The sequence below is a fragment of the Perca fluviatilis genome, chromosome 4, assembly GCF_010015445.1.
Source record: "Perca fluviatilis chromosome 4, GENO_Pfluv_1.0, whole genome shotgun sequence".
NCBI lineage: Eukaryota > Metazoa > Chordata > Actinopteri > Perciformes > Percidae > Perca > Perca fluviatilis.
In genome coordinates this window covers 12,028,095-12,046,083 of record NC_053115.1, presented here as the reverse complement: position 1 = coordinate 12,046,083, position 17,989 = coordinate 12,028,095, and the positions used below count along the sequence as shown (strand labels likewise).

The 17,989-nt window shown below is 39.6% G+C and overlaps 1 protein-coding gene across 4 annotated transcripts in view; it reads left to right on the top strand.

The window, feature by feature from the left end:
- Window positions 1-5,083: 5,083 nt before the first annotated feature.
- dlgap4b (discs, large (Drosophila) homolog-associated protein 4b) overlaps window positions 5,084-17,989 on the top strand; it is a 125,134-nt gene continuing 112,228 nt past the window's right edge. For all 4 annotated transcript variants that reach the window (XM_039797805.1, XM_039797803.1, XM_039797804.1 and 1 more), the window contains exon 1: window positions 5,084-5,475. The gene's annotated coding sequence lies outside the window, so the exon portion shown is untranslated. The remainder of the gene's footprint in view (window positions 5,476-17,989) is intronic.

Below are 17,989 nucleotides of genomic sequence, written 5' to 3'. Positions count from 1 at the left end.
TGACTGGTTGATTTACCATCTTTTAAAGGTGTTTGTATCAAATTTGAGAGGTGTTGACAGAACAATATATAGCACTGATATCCCACTTGGATAAAATCTGGCATACACTATAGTGTGATTTGTACCTTACATAATGTGAAATTGTATAATGTGCTTATTACAGGCAGTTGCATTATATGCATATTATATGCATTGATAGGTACTCTAACATCATTATTTTTCTTAAAGATGAAAAGTAAAGATGGTGCAATTGAACTGGTTGCTTTACGGATCAACAGCCTGCACAAGGCAACAGTGCAATAGACATACACGGTGCAATGAGTGGAGATTGTACTTGCATTTATAATAGATAAACTTTTACTATTGACGTCCTACTCCATAACAAAAACTAATCAAAGGTGGTTTGATCCCACCAGCTAAGTTGGCCTGAGTGCTTTGATTACCTGACCATGTCCTCTTCACATGGCAGGAAGCTCTAAATTTGAAATCCAATTACCCACCGAGCTAAAAAGCCTTGCAACTGACACCAGCTGACAGCCTATTCAAATGGTAACATTTAGCGGAGGCGGACAGGTGTGTGTGTGTGTGTGTGTGTGTGTGTGTGTGTGTGTGTGTGTGTGTGTGTGTGTGTGTGTGTGTGTGTGTGTGTGTGTGTGTGTGTGTGTGTGTGTGTGTTTGTGTTTGACTTGTAAATTGGCAGTTCTCTCTTTCTGTTGACTTATATTAAGTATTCAGCAGTGTCTGCATTAAAATGAATGATCTGACAGGAGGACAGGTGTTTGGCAGGGATAGATGCTCGAAAGCGGTTGGTCATAACATTATCAGAGTGCAGGCGGGCAGATTTAGAAATGGAGGCATGTGTCATTGTTAATGTTCTCAGTCTTCACTTTGAGAGCTGCTCGATATGCAAGCTTTTGTTTAATCAAGGTGATAGTATTCCAGACAAAACAATGTGTTATTGAAAGGTTCAGTACTGAATTTAAGTCAGGTGTAGCTCAAAGTTCTTAAGGTATGAGGAATTTATCATGTTTGTCTACAGCCAACAAAGGACAAATTGATAAATCTGAAGAAGATGCTACAACATGTGTGATTTATTTATTTATATGTAGTTTGTGAGCTGATTATAGTGCTATTATTAAGAGCCAGTTGGTTGCCTTTTTAAATAGCGTGTTATAGTTAATGCCTGTGTTTCGGTCTATTTATATGAAGAATAGAGACATTTTATGATTAAATACAACATAACTCTGCTGATTCACCACACAAAAACAGACAAAATTACCAATAAGAAATTCAGTTTAGAGCTGAAATGCTTAGTCGATTAATTGATACAAAATTACTCTGCAACTATTTCAATTACCGATTAATTGATTAAGTAATAATTTAAGGAGAAATTTCAGAACTATCCTCACATTGTAAATTGTGTTGATGGTAGACTACATTTTTTGTATTTGCTGGCATTTTATAGACTAAACAATGAATAAATTAATTAGCAGAAAATTAGCAGAAGATTAATCAATAATGAAAATAATTGAGTTGCAGCAATAGTTCAGACATTCCTAATTAAATTTAAAAGCTTATTTAAGAGGGTCTTTGTGTAGTCATCAGATGTAGAGCCATGTAAATCACCCCCTAATAGGGATACATTCTCTTCTTCTTTATCTTCCACCGTCTGACTGAAGCTCCAGACTTACTTAAAACTTAATTTGTTAATAAAAAGGTGTGGTGTAAATTATGGAGTCCTTTTGGTTTTTCTTCAGGAGTCAAAGCTCAGTATACAGTGACACAAAGCTCTGAACTATAACATGGCTCTAATGACTGCCCTTCAACTTTTGTTCCTTTGGTTAATGAGCTGCAAAGCATTCTCTTACACAGCATGCAGTTAGTCAATGTTGTCAGCGATGTTGATGAGCAGGTGCAGACATTACCCATAAACAGGACTATTTCCTTAATTAGTCCAGGTCACAGTCACACCAGTGTTCATGGAACAGAGTGAAAGGTCCCTTCCTTTCTGCGAAATGTCATACGGGTTTAACTGGCAATCTCCTGATTTTCCTTTCCTTGTCTGAAACTTTAACTTCTTCTCCGAAGAGGAAGCGAGAGCATTAAACGGTTTTAATTATGTGTGTGTGTGTGTGTGTGTGTGTGTGTGTGTGTGTGTGTGTGTGTGTGTGTGGTGTATGAGAGACCATCTGTTTATCAGCTGGACCATCACATGACTTGCTGCTCTGCCACAGTCATTCTCTGTCCTTCATTTTAATCCATTAATGCATGCATATTTACTTCTAGCACTGATGTTGAACATAAATTAATCCTGCTGTGGCAATAAAGCTAAATGAGCTAAAATGTAAATTAATGGTTTTTAATATATGTGGTTATATGGCGGAGGCCTTATGGACGCCACTATCTTGTAAAGCAAATGTTGTGGAAAAGCTCAAATAGATGCCTATTAGGGTTTGATTACTTATGATTACACTGTCTCTCTAGTACACAACTTCCTTGCACACACAACACACACACACACACATGCACACACAGCTCACCTCCCCTTCTAATTAAGCAGGTAATCCTCCCCTCATATTTCCTTCTCACACAGCACAGATGTTGCTGAAAGACATGCTTAGAGAGGGAGAGAGCAGTAGAGAGACGCTTTGATTCAGATGCACATGAGCTGGGCTTATCTGCAGGGTTCATGTTCCAGTAGACATGATCAGAATACATGGCGAAGTGCCTGCCAAGCATTGTGGGTTCAAGTCTGAATCTTAAGGGCTTTTACCAATCACCGTCTGTCTCCTTTGGTGCCTTTTATGCTAGTAAGACAGTAGAGAAAAATGTCACAGAGCTGGTCATTTCTTTCACTTTACTCTAAGTGGGTAGAGTCTTCATCTCCTGGAGAAAGTGGCAAGTGAAAAGTAGCTGAGCAGTCACTTCATTACCAGTTCAGTTTTAAATATTTGCCTCAAAGTACTTGAAGGGAGGTCTGATGGCAGTGTGATCAATGAGCAACAACTTGCTCTGCTTTGGAGAAAAGTGGTTACTGTAGTCTGCCGAAATTGATTGATTGAGAGAGAGCAGTGCTTTGGAATAGATCCACATTGCACTACCGCAATAGCAGCCTTCTAACCCACTAATGATTTTATTTTTTATTTTTTTTACTGCAGAGCTAAATGGAGATTATTACATCTGAGATAAGTTAAAACTGCAAAGAGAAATTCAAAGCATTGTACTTGTAAATTGACGTTTAAGCAACTGTCAAATCACCATTTTTGGCCAAAAATACAAAGAACATTCACAGAAGTATTTTGCAATCGCAGTGCTAATAGGAATTATGAATGGGTTATTCTTACTTCCAGTGTGTGTGAATGTGTGTGAGAGAAAGAACCCTCCTTGTGTGCCCAGCTTTGTAGTACATCAAGGTAAATGTCAACCTTTTAAGAAATACTTCTATTTTCTCCCTGGCCTTCACCTCCCATGGACGAGAGCAATCAAATGTGACAGGTGGAAGCAGGCCTATAATAAAGCAACAAACCTGTGGTCTTCCTGCTGCATTAACTTGACTAAACCGTGTTTGATGTCTCACCACCACATATGCCTTCCTGTCTTTTTCAGTCTATAGACAATGGTGTATGGTTAGTGTGTGTTCTGTGTCATTAGTTTGTGGATGTAATAGTGTTTTTTCACTAATTACAGCATATCTTTAGCCTGTTCCAAGCTGAATTTAGATTGACATGATAAAAGAGGTGGCAGCAAGAACAAGAGCAAAGTGTTTGGCCTAGTTAGGATACACAGTGAGCTGTCCATGGTCCTGAATCCATTTCATATCTCTCTGTACTCTCTCTCAGTTCTCAGTCTGTGCTTTATTGGCATAACATACAGACTCCATAACGTGGTAAAGCAGAGGGTGACAAAATTAATTACATTCCCTGTACAGAAAGATCAGTCTGATAAGAACAGATGGGCAAATCTACAGTGTTTTGTATTCAGTATGGTTGCCCGTTTCCCTTAATGTGAGACAAAAATCAACATATCTTGCAGGAAGAAAATTGGACAGAATACATGTGTTTTTCTCCCTCTCTCAGTTCACTTCACTTCATACTGTATATGTCTGATTGGCTTTACAGGAAATAGGCTTAATGCTACCTAACCAATGCACCCATGATGTTGAAAGTGAGCTAGAATTGACTAGATACTCTTCTCTCTTTCAGAGATTACCATTTTGTTTTTGTTTTTTGTTTTACTTCCTAAACTTTTTTTGTTCCCTACACTTCCAGACAGCCATTGGTTTCCATTCATTTGTGCTCGGTAAGGCTACTTTATTAAACAAGCTGATGTTGTGTAATCCATCACAGTGAAGTTCAAGTCTGCATTTATTTTTGCCACAAGACGCATTATCATTATTGTAGAGTGGTAATGCATTTCATGTGCAGATTCATAGTAATAATACAACTTGGGCCAAAATTACAGTAAAGGGGCACGTCATTGCTATGTGAAAATAACCTTATGAGAAAAACTAACCCTGATGTCCCTAGTGCAATCATGGCTTGAGCTTGGAGGCAAAAAAATGATGTGTTACAAACTGTGGAGTTTGGGTGTGGAATCTAAAATATAAGGTAATTTACCCTATAGGGAGGGTCTACCGAGATACTGTAATGCTATTTAATTGCTTTATGGGAAATGCAGGCTCTAGTGTGTTTGGAGCTTGATGCATAGGGACTATAAAAGTGTTACTTGGCCTGTGCTATATCGCGTAAAATTTAAGTTTAAATCTGTCTTTTGTGAGTCCCCCAATTTTATCGGAGTGCAATACTAAATTGCTAACCATCAATAACCATTTTAATGCAGATGTTTACTGTCATGGTTAGCTGTGATGTAAAGTACAAATATTAACACAGAAATAACATTAGTAAAGTCATTTAAATGAACAATACAAATAACTCCAAATGAATGACTAGTAGCCTAAATACACTGAAGCCTTTCATTTGTGATTTGCCATCTCTCTCTTCTCTCTCTCTCTCTCTCTCTCTCTCTCTCTCTCTCTCTCTCTCTCTCTCTCTCTCTCTCAGCAGCATCTCAGTATCCTCCCGGCTCGCCTGACAGACGGAGGCAGTCCTCCTCTCTATCTGTCTGCCTCTCCGTTTGTCCATCGTCACGTTGAGGTGAAAATAAAGCTCGGTAATGGAGACTGCTGTGAACCGAGGCTCTTGCTTTTCTCCTCGTCGGAGATACACAAACTCACTGGACAAATAAGGCGTCAAATGACAAGCACCGGTTTTCAACGCTTGTCTTCTTCTTCTTCTTCTTCTTCTTCTTCTTCTTCTTCTTTTTTCTTCTTCTTCTTCTTCTTCTTCTTCTTCTTCTTCTTCTTCTTCATCAACGCTTCTTCAAAAACAGATGCTCTGCTCGGGAAGTTACGGACAAAACACGGATAAATCTGCCAAGTCGTCTTCTTCAATTTCCAAAAGGCGCTCTCATCCGAAGGTAAAACGGCTCCACGGAGACCAAAACTGTTGAATTGCTGGTTGATGTTTGTGTCTAGCAGCCTACGTATCGCCCACTGAATGTACCTTTGTGTGTTTTACATATTAAGTCAAAAATGTTTGACAGGAGTGAACATTTCGTGCAAAGTGGGTGGGAAGGTGACTCATAGGCTACTGATTTTAAACGCTGTTTTGGAGTCAGTATTTACACTGCGCCTTTGCGGGTTTAAAAGACATGCAGGCTATTTCTTAAAACATGTCACTGGCTCACAGGACGTCGGGTTTCCAGGTGTGTATATGTGGTGAAACAACACAACAGTGGGCGATCTGTCTGTGTGATGTGATGTGTGAGTGAAATGATGAAGCTCATCCTCCGCGGATTTCTCACCAATATTATTTTGACAGTAAAATAAATGCGTAATGGAGGTTTGTAGTCTAATTGGCCGTTGACATTGTGACTTGTCAGATTGGCTTAATAGGATGTTTATCACAGACTGGGGGTTAGTTCCCTTCGTGTGTGTGTGTGTGTGTGTGTGTGTGTGTGTGTGTGTGTGTGTGTGTGTGTGTGTGTGTGTGTGTGTGTGTGTGTGTGTGTGTGTATATAAAGAAAGTCGTAAAATATGAGTTTGTGCCACAATAACAAAACCTCACATTACTATTGGCACATCCAGAGGTGATACGGTGTCTTGAGTTTACCATGTATCATTTTTGCTCATGGTCTCACTAGACACTATATGTATTATATAACTTCCTAAATTTTCCGATAGAATGCCATAATGTCAGGTGGCCCAGAGGAAACAGGCGACTTGTTATGTCTTCATTGTTCACTGTTGAACAGAACGAGGCATCATTTTATTGGGTAAAAACACCCCAGCACAGACACACTTGAAAGGAATGAATCCAGTAGGTGTTTCTTTAATCTTTTGTTGAACTGAGAACTGTGACAGACTAGAGGTGCCATGTGTTTTATGGAGGATTAAAAACATTATATTTAGTGGAAGATTAGTTTACTGCGACTAATTAGAAAAAAATGGCATCCTATCATTTAGCCTGCTTCCAGAGATGATGATTTAGCTCAGACTCCCAGTCCCATATTTACAAGGTCAGTTAATCCACGAACTCAAATGAGTCCAGCTCTGTCCACTAAGCAGTCACTCCCTTTTCCACAGCATGAATGAGCAGGGCCAGATCAAAGGATAGAGAAGATTTGTGTTTGTTTTTTACAAATAAACTGTGATAAACATAGGGATTACTATTATGAATATGAGGAAGAATCTGTCTGTCTCTATTTGGCACTTTAAAGGATGCAACACCATTAACTGATCCAGATCCAGCTGTGCTTAGCAAGGGATACTAATCAAGATAAATCAATAGTATTTTTCCCAACAGTTTAATCAAATCAACTCCAGTGTGGCTCCACTGTATAGATGACATGAGACAAGTTGTAATCACTTGATGTATTACAACATGCTTGGATCCTTTAGTAGGTTGCAGAGTCTTTCATTGCATCAAATTAACAATGAATTTAGGCCTAGCTACCCTTTCAGCACAGCTTTTTGAGTGACCTGAAAAGCAGCCTAACTGCTGTGTTAGTGCCCTCAATTTGCTTCAGCTGCAAAAAAAAATACAGACAAAATATAGCAGGCTATGCTAACTCACAGCCATTTATGTCCACCTTCCCTCTCTTGCTCTCTCGCTCTCTCATCCACTTTCACACACACTACCTCTCTCTCCCTCCTGCTAGTATGCACTCAAACTGTGTCTCATCGCATCTCATCACTCTCAGCGGCACTCTGCCCTCTCTGCTTGTCTCTGTCGCACTTGCACACACGCGCACATGTGCACACACAAAAAGAAGCACACCAGCCCGCAGCCATGTTGGATATTATTTGATAAAATCAGTGATCTTTGCACTTACCTCTTATATGCATCATCTTGTGTCACAATTTGATTCTTCGTGTTTATTTTTTTGGTTTGTGTGTTGACATTCTGCACTTCTTCTTGAGTTGTAGTCTACTGTACGTGATGTCCTCGCTCTTTGACCATAGAAGGTTATCAGTTTGTTTAGGTACATTACGAATGCCTGCGTTTCATGTGACATATTTTATGGACAAAAATAAAAAAGAACCAGAATAGAACTTCCAAACCTCAGAGGGTTTCCAAGGGCAGGTCATTTCTATTTTCTCTATTTGCGCAGTGGCTTCATTTTAGAAGGATGGTATATTGCAGAGGGCCATTTATAATGTATAGAGCAGTCCTGTATTAAATATCTGCAGAGTCAGAGGTGTGTATTCCACTGCACAGTCAGAGGGCTAGATTACACCAAATTGCATCAATGAAGTGATGAAGGCAATATGGGGAAATGAGAAAAAGATCTTTCCCCTCTTGTGTTTCTGCAGAAAGTACGCCATGGTGTTGTGAGTTTTTGGAGTGTGTGGGCTCAGTCATAATTAATATTTAAGTGGATGCTTTAATGGTACTGCAGTAAATATGAGTTATCATGTTGGCGTCTTATAGAAAAGGTTAAAGATGACAAGTTGATTCCACTGGTGCTGAAGTTCAAGGATGGAAACATAAAAGAAAGTCTATGATCACGTATCAACCGACTCTGAAGCTGCAGAAACAGATAAAGTTGCAGAAGTCTATATTTAAACAGCCTCACTAGAGAAATAGGATGTCGTCATTCCCCACAGTTAGAAACCGAGTCTGCAGAAGAAACCAAATCTTTCATATCTCTATGTGCTTTTTCTACTTGTTTTTTATAAAGCTGTTTTAGAAATAGATCACAGCCTTGCATCTATTTAGACCATGAGTTTAATAATACAGGCTATGTATCTATCTATCTATCCTATCTATCTATCTATCTATCTATTACAATATTGTTATAGGTTGTTTTGGATGAAGAGCCTGTGCCTGTTTTGCTATAAGAGCAACAAAAAAAACATCACATTTGTTTATTTACCTTCCATAGCAGTTGGCAGGCATAAGCAGCGATGTCAAAACAGAATAATTCACACAGTGAAAATATTAAGCAACCCCCCCTTTTTGCTCTTTGTTTGCCAAAAATAGGATATTGGACAACAAGCTATCTTTCCTTTTTAAAAGCTAGTTGAGATGCAAGGCAATCAACAACAATAATGTAAGAAAACTGGATTATGCTAAGCAAAGTCCCTATCACTCATTTTTTTAGGAAACTGCAGTGATTGCAATGAAGCATAATGGAACTGAATGAAAGGAATGAAAGGAATGTTTGTCAATCAAATTAAGTCATGACACAATTCGCACCCATCTGCTGATTACTCAAAGTAACACCAACAGTCACAAAGTGGTGTGTAACAAAAAAACCCGGATCAAGTCAGTGTTACTGCTGCAGTTCTTTCTCCTAGTTTTGCTTACGTTTGTCTCTCACTTGCTCTAACCTGTCAGGCTTTCACATTTCATCTGTCTTAAGCTAGGCCTGCACAATTAATTGAATATTAATCGCAATAATGATTTTAGCTTCCCACAATTAAAGCTATAGTGCGCAGTTTCTGTCGCCCCCATGAGGAATTCTAAGTAATGACAACAAAACTGTCGGCGCGTCCACATGATACAAGCCTTACGTGATCGCACACGGACATTTATTAATATCAAAAGGTTACGCACTAAAGCTTTGAATGATCATGATCGACAGCGATACTGACATTTAAAATGTGTTCTCTGCTCATATAAAACTTCTGCTGCATATCAAATCAAGCCAGGGTTTCTGCCAGTGTATTGCAAGCCTGGTGACCGGGCGGCCCGCCGGGCCTAAGTTGACCCCTTGTCAGTCTTAAACATTAGGGATTTCTTTTTAAAAAGAATTTTTAAGATGTTTTTAAAATCAAATGTGTTATACAAGTAGTGTACTTCTAGTGCATAGGCCGTGCGGAGCAGTGCAGAGTTTGTACAATTTAGGCTATTTGGTGGTGAATAAATGCTCCAACTTCTCAAGTTCTTGTGTCTTGCTTGCTGTCTGCTGATTAAAGTGAAGGGGATTGGTGGTTTAGCCCCAAAGTTAGCGACAACTTCAGCACAGGCTCACTTAAGGTGGGCAGACCTTTTAAGGTGGATCAGCTATTCTCATTTATTGACAAGCCACTCCTCAGTGTTTTGCGCAGCAGCAACCCCTTCAGCAGTGACCAGAGGCCTGTACTAAGAAGCAAGATCAACATGTCCTGGATCTCTTTCAGTTATCCGGCTTCACCTAACCTAACAACTGCGGTCCCGCATATCCTGTATCACGACGGTGGTTAACAACTAGTTCAGTCAACTCAGGGTTTCCCAATCCAGCGGCGCGCGTTCACATAAAAGAGGTGGTGTTTGCACAGCAGGATCAATCACAAACATCTACCAGAGCCGCATATTTTACATAAGAAGAGCAAATTCTAATTCTAGATAAATATAAAGAACACAGACTCGGTTTTACAGGGAAAACGCAATACAGTCGCTGCTTCCTAAAACAGGAGGAAAGCAGGACCAAGATCTGACCATAATTACACTTGTGCTTTCCATAAACTGTCATTAGCCTATTATTGCAGTTGCAACCCTGGCAGTGGTAAGCGATCGTGAGAGCAAATAAAACCTATAAAAACATAATTCAAGCCGATGTGCGCATTGGCGACACACAGCTGAAGAAGCCGACAAATAGCCGATATGTAAACCCCTCCCATTAAAATATATATATTTCATAAAAATACCCATCAAGGAATGTTAACGATGTTGTCGGTCTCTAAATGTTTTAACTTTTATGAGCGCACACCTCTCTGTTTCTTCCTCTCTCTCTCTCTCTCTCTCTCTCTCTCTCTGCTTTTACACCGGTTGATATCTGATCTCCAACTTAACCTGCTCCCGACCAGGTTAGGTGTTCAGCATGAGTTACCACGGCGATTTAACCCGATAACAACTAATCCACCTTCGTGATACAGAAAATCCTGGGTTGAACCTGAAGTTAGCTCGCTAACGCCAAATCCTGCTTCGTAGTACAGGCCTCTGTTGTTTAAATTCTTGTTTAGATGAAGATTTGTTAATAGCAGGTATGTAGCACAATATGAAAAGTAAAGCAGTGCTCTGTTGTTTTAAAGGTGCCGTAGGTAGGATTGCAAAGATCCAGGACTTAGCCAAAAGATTTGAACATCGACAACTTCAAATCAAAGCAAATCAAATCTTTATTTGTCATTGCATGAATACTTCTCAGTCCCTCCCCCCTTCCACTAAAGTCCAAAACAGTCTCCTAAGCCCCTCCCCCCACAAGGGAGAATGAATGCGTGTGCATGAGCAGTGATTGACACGCAGTTAGACACCCCCCTGGCCCTGATTGGTGGATCTGAACAGGGAGCTGTGGATTTTTGCAAATCCCATTACAGGCTGTAGGTGGTGCCAGAGGAGCCAGAGTTTTTCTTTAAATTACCTGCTTCATGTAGTTCTACTGGAACATAGGGGCAGTTTCAGCAGATATGACAGAAAGTTAGTTTTATAAGTCTTACCTACTGCACCTTTTAATTTTAAATCTTATTTTAAGTCTTGATGTGAAGATTTGTACATTAGCAGGAATGTAGCACAACATGGTGAAGTGAAATCAGTGCTCTGTTTATTTACATGTGAAAGTGCAATACAATAATTTTGTCCCTAAAATCAATTAATAATCGTGATATAATTATGATTGATATAATCATTATTATCATTTTTGTCATAATCCTGCAGCCCTATCCTATACACAAACTAGCTGATTATATCTTTACTTAAAACGAATGAATTAGAAAGAGGTGAACCCCTCCCACCTCAAACCTCCCACTTTTCCAGCTTGAAATCAAAGCAGTGTGGGTATAGCTGACATGAAGTAAGACACTTTTGACATCAATTAAAGCCTCCTCTATGAAACCCAACTTCAAATCACAAAACCATCCACTCTAATTAAACCTCACATCTTACTTCCCCGAAGGTGGCTGGCTTAGGAATGGGTGCCAAACCCTCTTTTCACATGCCCTCAGCTAATAGCCATGCTAGCTGTGCTGCGCTGGGATACTAGGGTTGGCAGAAGTTCAGGCTGGCAAGGGGAGCCTTACCACAGAGGCTGTTGTAATTCTGCAAACAACATGACATGCCACTATAGTTGGTGTGACGCTCATTAACACTGCAAAAATAATCTGTTTTGTGTACCTACATGTCAAGGATTTAGGGAGGAATTACAACCCATTTGTCAAACAAAAGTATTCTGCAAAATTGTGGATTATTGGTAATATAAACGTTCACTGGCAGGGTTTTTCTATTGATTACTCCTGTGGTGTTTGTGCATACAAATTATGGTAACATTTAGGCAAGTAAAATACTTAAAGTTAGGTGAAGATAATATTTTGTTTGAAAAGAAAGATTAATGCTAATCAGTACATGAAAATACCATATGAGGATCCTGATCAGACATGGTAAAAGATACTCTTTGTACAAAGTTTGCATACTGATTTGTCAAATGTTTATCTGCGGCCTATTTGAAATGCATGTCATGCATTCAAATAGGCATCCTCTAAGGAGATTCTTCACACTGTGGCTCTACACATTTTTTATTCTGCAAAGCTCAAACTCTGTGGAACCCCAAGGATAATTTGCACTTTTCCAAAGATCTGCTAATGACCATATAAAGTTATGCAAAACACCCACCTAAGGTCAACAAATGTTGTACACCTGGGAGAAATTAAAATGATTCTCAGGTTTTCATTTCAATGCCAGCTACAGTGCAAAGCATGTGTGTGTGTCTTGATTTTGTGTTTGATGAACTTAAAGTTCTAAAGAAGAAAAGAAAGTTAGAGTTGGGATTGCTCGGTCAGTCAGTCAACAGACATATGCTAACGTCCCTCTTCTTGGCACTGTAATGCCTCGAGGGAAGCTTACATCCAGACTCAGCAAATGGAAAAAGGATTAAGATGTGTTTGTCAGGTGGTTACACTATTTGTCTAAACAAGTGCCATCCATCAGATAGCTTAAAGCGATCAGCAGACCAAATACCCAGAAGAATACAACATGTTTTTGGTACGTCGGCACCTGGATTAAATTCCTGTGTGCTACAGCAATTATTTAGCCTTTGTCAGTAAAATGATCATCAAAAGAACTTTTGTTTTTCAGCTGCTTTGGCTGAAAGAAGATCTGTTTTCTTTGAGGTGATTCTAACTGTAACCTAACAGAGTGTGAAAGCAAACAGCCATGACTGAAGGAGGCCAATGGAGTGTGAAATGCTGTTACAGTATGATGGATCCATGTTAGGTTTATGTTTGTTTGTTTGCGTGTGTGTGTGTGTGTGTGTTTGTGCGTGCACGCGTGTGCGTGCAAGCCGTGTGTCTGATTGTAATGCAGAAGTCCTTTGAAGTAAACAAGATGTTGACAAGAGACTTTTTTTCCAAATGCATCTATTCAGGCATATTGATGTCACAGACGCCACAATATTGTGAACATAGCCCTACTTAGAAATACAGAGAGAGTTGTGTGGAGCTGATAGTCTTAATTAGCTTTGTAGAAACTCATTTGGCAATGGCTTGAATGTAAATGACATTTATTAATATCAAAAAGTTACACACAAAAGCTTTAAATGATCATGATCGACAGTGATATTGACATTTAAAATGTGTTCTCCGCTCATATTAAACTTCTGCTGCATATCGCAAGCCTGGCGACCCGCCGGACTTGAGTTTACCCCTTGCCTTGTCTTAAACATCAGGGATTTCTTTTATCCCTGATGACAGTATGTGTTCCAACTCTGACAACAAGTCACACCACTGTGAGAGTACAATGAGATTGGATGTGAAATTTTAATGCCATTAATGGTATTGGAACAAAATAATTATTTCTTGGTGAAAAAGTCTGTTATCAACGTACAGTAGCAGTGGTTGAATTAAAATAACATGAAATACTGTAATGTGTACAGCCTTGGCAATTTTTTTGTACTTCTTATATTTTTTCTCAAATTTCTTCAGCATGTACCTTTTTTTCCTCACCCTAATCCTGTCCCCCAGCTCCCACCAGCAGCCAACTGCCAACCCACCCAGCCGCTGCATCTTCGTCCCTCTCCACCGAGCCACCTCATAACGAGGCTGTTCCACACTCAGCCCTGCATTAAGATGCAGACCCCTCTCTCTCCTGCTCTTTCTCAGTGGCCTTAATCCGTTCCTCCTCTGTGCTATGAATGATAGCCTCAGCAACTAGCCCCCTGTCTATGGCAGGCAAAGGCCCATTGCCAAACATGGTGAGAAAATGGCCGCAGTCAAAAGATGTCTCGGTGAGAGGAGGTCAAGCTGTCAGCTGCTCAATCATAAAGGTGGGAGTGTAGACCTAGGAACCTGGCAGAGAGAAAAGGTCCCTTTCAGGCCCACAGCAGAGAATGTGGAGAGTTGGATGGTAGATAAAAGCTATTCCTCCATGATACGTCGTTTGAAGATCGACATTGCGATGTGCGAATGCACAATAGTCACACGTCAAGCTACTTCTGTTTTGCTGCCTCATACAAAAGGAAAACTTGCATGGTTCTCATTTTCCATGACTGTTCCAGTGTTTCCATTAATTACCTACAGTCTAGGTAGGCCTGCCACAGTTCGTCCCTCATCTTCCACGCTCTGCCTCGCTTGGCTCATTTCCTCCATGGCGATCCAGATCTGTTTTTGGTTTCAGTTAAGATGTGCGAGTCTGTACAGTATGTGCAAGATGTGTGTTCATCTGGGCATGTTTACCTCAGCTGCTAGAAGCTCTGTACGTGTTTTTTTTTGTGTACTATTGCCACATTCTTATGGTATAAATAACAAGATATCAAGAGACTCCCTAGCCAAGAAACAGTCCAGCACATAACCCTGTGGTTTCAGTTTCCACTGCTTCTAGTATTTAAGCAGTCCCTCCAGGATTTCGTGGCCTTTTTTGAGATTGTTGCGGCCCAAAATGCCTGATTTCACGGGAGCTTTTGTAAAAAATGTTGATAATTGTTGCAATGATGTTGCAGGAGAATAAAACTACTCTGGGCTGAGTTTTCCTAGTAACCTTCCCAAAAAAGCTCAAGATGCTGCAAATGTTGTTATAATATGAACATGGCTGGTGGATTTAAGACAAAAAATAATAATTTATTGAATGAATCAAATTTGAACATGTGTCAGTGGCTTGTTGATCTTTACATTTTTAGTTAATTTCCTATACTGTCCTGGGACACATTCATACGGTTTGATAAAGTACTTATTGGACTTTAACTTATCATTGCACTTACAATAACGAGCGTAGCTGTCCTCAATTTAGGTAATTGTGTCATCTCATTTCCGGTTTTTCCTGCATCCACCGTGTGTGTTTGTGTGTGCGCGTGCGTCAGTCGCGGGGGGGGAACGGAGCAGCAGCCCCGCCCGCTGCAGAGAGCCGACAGGATTGAAATGGCAGCAGCTTCAGCGACTTTAGAGTTAAAAATCTACAACGTACATTGATGTTAAAATGTATACAGGTTGGCAGGACGGTCTGAAATGTTTTGCACGGTCTTTCGCTGTACGTTTTGTTGGTAAACGTAAGATGTTCGAGTCACACGTCTCGTCTTCATGTCAGAAACAAGGAAATGAATTTGGCAACGTATGTGTTATTGGTCAAATTTGCGGAAAAGTTGCGGTGATTGGTCAAAATTGCGAGTTGCACCAAATTCACGGTGATTGGTTGAATTTGCGTGAATTGGCGCCATTGCGAAATCCTGGAGGGACTGTTTAAGCTAAGCTAATCATCTCCTGTCTGTAACTTTATATTTAGTATACAAATATTGGTATCAATCCTCACATCTTACTTTTGACAAGAAAGCAAATATGTTTATTTTCCAAAATATCGAATTATTCCTTTAAGTTACAACTAAAATTAGAGGTCCAAACATTTAACTCAACAAGAACTGTATAATGTATCGTAACATGGAAAAATTTTATCATTATCTTGATTTACTGTGCACTATAAATAGGATGTCTGTGTGAATATTATTCTGTATGTATGTATTCCTCAGTGTAGTCTTAATTTGGAAACACCAACACTTCTTATTTAAACCACCGCACACACACTCCCTGATAATGTTTGCTACTGGCGCCCCTCTCCTCTCCTGCCAGTTTCCTAACAGCATGAGAGAATTGTTCTTTATTAGTAGTGAGACCACTTCCCAGCTGGACAGAGCCTCATTGAGATGCAAGGCCCCCCACTAGAGAACCAAGTGGGAAAATGAAATTAAAGGACACAAGAACAAGCAGAGTGGAGGCCCACCTGTGTGTTCAGTTTACTTGTTAAATCTACTCACAGTGCCTTGGTAATCATCTCTCCCTCTCTCTTTCACTTGCGCACACACACACACACACACACACACACAGACACACACACACACACACACATTGTGTTGAGATTACTTAGATACTGTCTGTGAATACTGCATCATAAAGCTATATCTGTGTTTACTGTGCAATGCAGGTGAAGATTATGTCTGACTGACAAATTACACATTGTTAGCTTCTGACATTTTGTTACCCTTGATTACAGTTTATTACAGTAGTTAGCGCAGAAATCAAAATGTAAAGAAGGATCTTTTCTCTGAATTAGAAAAGGTGATTGGTACTCGTCGATTAAAGGTGATTGGTACTCGTTGAGTGAATTCATTTTAATGGTTTATGTTACCTTTCTCATTCTCCTCACCAGAGGCGCAACTACCCAGTGTCAGAGGGGTATGCAGCAACAATTTATATATATATATTTATATATATATTTGTGTGGTCTAACTAATAGAACTCCTACCTGATGTCATCACTGGTCTCATCTCTACTTGATGCCATCGCCGACCTCATGTCTGCCTCATTCACTCCTTGACTGTGTTCTTCTCCACTTCTTCAAGACATATTGTCAAACAAACATTATGTAATAGATTTTCCATATTAGTTTTTCCATATTAATAATATTAAGAAATGAATCTGTTGGTATCAAGTGGCTCCCCCTACACTTCGACCCTAATGTTAGACCTACCTTTTGCCTTCCCCTGTCTTTACTGATCCACCATCCTCACATCTGAATGAAATTAATTCACTATTAAATATAGTAGCCTGAATTCAATTCTTAAATCAGCCTAGCGATGGCATCAGATAAGACAACTATTGTGCAGTAAGGTTGTTCTGCTGTTGAAATTACATTCACATTTTGGATTTAAAAAAAGTACAAATATGGAGAGCCACTTAGCACAGACCTTTAAAGAGAGAGAGAGAGATGTGACCCTGTAATTACAGCTTCCATGTCACCCAACAGATGTGACTATAGCCTGTATGTCTGACAGCACAGCTAACATGAACAGTTAATGGTAAAACAAATTATATTAATGATTCCATGGTAAACCCGAGTTATTGCATAAGTTATGTTTTCCAGGTTCTTGTCATTTATTGTGCATGCTACCTTATATTTACCAGTTGTTATTTTACCTTAATAAAATTGAGATATGTCATGCATGGGATTGGTACCATAGGGTTTAAGCAAAATCTAAATGTCGCTATCAGCAACATTTGTTTGCATTAAGCTAGCCGTAAACTCCACTTTAGCTGCTACCGTTAGCAAACACTAGCTAGTCTGAGAACAGTCTGTTAACATGAATATATTGCAAGCCTCCAAGTTTGGTAGCAAATCTATGCATTATTCCATGGTAAACCAGAGTTATTGCATTAGTTATGTTTTCCAGATACTTGTTATTTATTGTACATGCTACCTTGTAATTTTCAGTTAGTTAGTTAGTTAGTTTTCAGCTCAGCAACCTCGGTATATTCTAAGCTAGCCATAAACCCCCATTTGGCTGCTACATTCCCAGTGTTAGCAAACGCTAACTAGTCTGTTAACATGAATATTTGCAAGGCTCCAAGCACATACGTCACACTTTAAATCCTACCTGTTGCCTTTCACCATCCACTTATTTAACTGCTATCGCATCCCTTGACATGCCATCTCCTTTCCCCTCTTTCTTTTTCTATTTTTATCCCCCTTTTTTGCTTATCCATCTTTTTCCATAGACGACAACTCACTACTCGTACCTGCTCGCTCAGCGCTCACGGCGCCCCCAATTTTAATGTTATCTGTATCTATATTTAAAGAATCATATGTTGCTATCTCATATGAATCAACTAACCTTTTAAAAAAAATGAGCACAGTGTAACATTGATCTGTGCTGTTAATACAATATTAGTAAAAACCCATTGTAGTGCACCTGTAAGAGTAGCTATATTTTTACTCATGTTCTTCTTCAAACAATAAGCATTAAATCCCATATCCCCCCAGTGATCGGTAAAATGCTTTTTAACACGTTTATGACTCTCTTACTGCTCTCCATTGCTCAAAGAAATATCTACTCTACTCTCATCTCATCTCTCTCTATCACTTTGTGTGTGTGTGTGTGTGTGTGTGTGTGTGTGTGTGTGTGTGTGTGTGTGTGTGTGTGTGTGTGTGTGTGTGTGTGTGTGTGTGTGTGTGTGTGTGTGTGTGTGTGTGTGTGTGTG